This window comes from Delphinapterus leucas, chromosome 6 (genome assembly GCF_059928025.1).
Source record: "Delphinapterus leucas isolate spDelLeu-1000000601 "Yukka" chromosome 6, BTC_Dleu_Yukka2, whole genome shotgun sequence".
Taxonomy (NCBI): domain Eukaryota; kingdom Metazoa; phylum Chordata; class Mammalia; order Artiodactyla; family Monodontidae; genus Delphinapterus; species Delphinapterus leucas.
The window spans coordinates 25,057,885-25,058,814 of record NC_143134.1 but is presented as its reverse complement, the minus strand read 5'-3'; the positions used below and the strand labels follow the sequence as shown (position 1 = coordinate 25,058,814).

Sequence of the window (930 nt, the reverse complement as noted above, 5' to 3'; positions counted from 1 at the left end):
AAAGAATCTTGCTGTGAGTTATCTCATAGATTGTTCTACCTATATTTTCCTCTAAGGGTTTTATAGTGTTTGGCCTTACATTTAGGTCTTTAATCCATTTTGAGTTTATTTTTGTGTATGGTGTTAGGGAGTGTTCTAATTTCATCCTTTTACATGTAGCTGTCCAGTTTTCCCAGCACCACTTATTGAAGAGGCTGTCTTTTCTCCATTGTATATTCTTGCCTCCTTCATCAAAAATAAGATGGCCATATGTGCGTGGGTTTATCTCTGGGTTTTCTATCCTGTTCCATTCATCTATATTTCTGTTTTTGTGCCAGTACCATACTGTCTTGGTTACTGTAGCTTTGTAGTATAGTCTGAAGTCAGGGAGCCTGATTCCTCCAGTTCCGTTTTTCTTTCTCAAGATTATTTTGGCTATTTGGGGTATTTTGTGTTTCCATAAAAGTTGTAAAATCTTTGTTCTAGTTGTGTGAAAAATGTCAATGGTAGTTTGATAGGGATTGCATTGAATCTGTAGATTGCTTTGGGTAGTATAGTCATTTTCACAATGTTGATTCTTCCAATCAAAAATATGGAATGGTTCAAGAATTTGCATATCATCATTGTGCAGGGGCCATGCTAATCCTCTCTGTATCATTCCAATTTTAGTATATTTGCTGCTGAAGCAAGCACTGAGCCGTGAAAAATTTGAGTCACTTGCTGTGCACGTTCCCAGCTGAGGTTGAGCAAGGCAACTCGCTTTCTTCTTGTTTCACCTCTCATACTGTAAATAAGTGTCCTTTTGTGGTCTATTTTGTGCCATGTTTTTTCCTTTTTTTGGTGTGGTTGGTGGTTTCACTGTTGAAAATGGAATTATCCCTTTATTTTCTGGCACTGCATATTGCTCTGGAGGCAGCTGTCAGAAGGCAGCCTGGATTTTCTTCCTTCATT

The 930-nt window shown here is 38.0% G+C and overlaps 1 non-coding gene across 1 annotated transcript; it reads right to left on the bottom strand.

The window, feature by feature from the left end:
- Positions 1–565: 565 nt before the first annotated feature.
- Positions 566–668, bottom strand: LOC115802006 (U6 spliceosomal RNA). Its single transcript, XR_004022375.1, has one exon. It is a non-coding gene; the product is annotated as a U6 spliceosomal RNA (small nuclear RNA).
- Between the last annotated feature and the right edge of the window lie 262 nt (positions 669–930).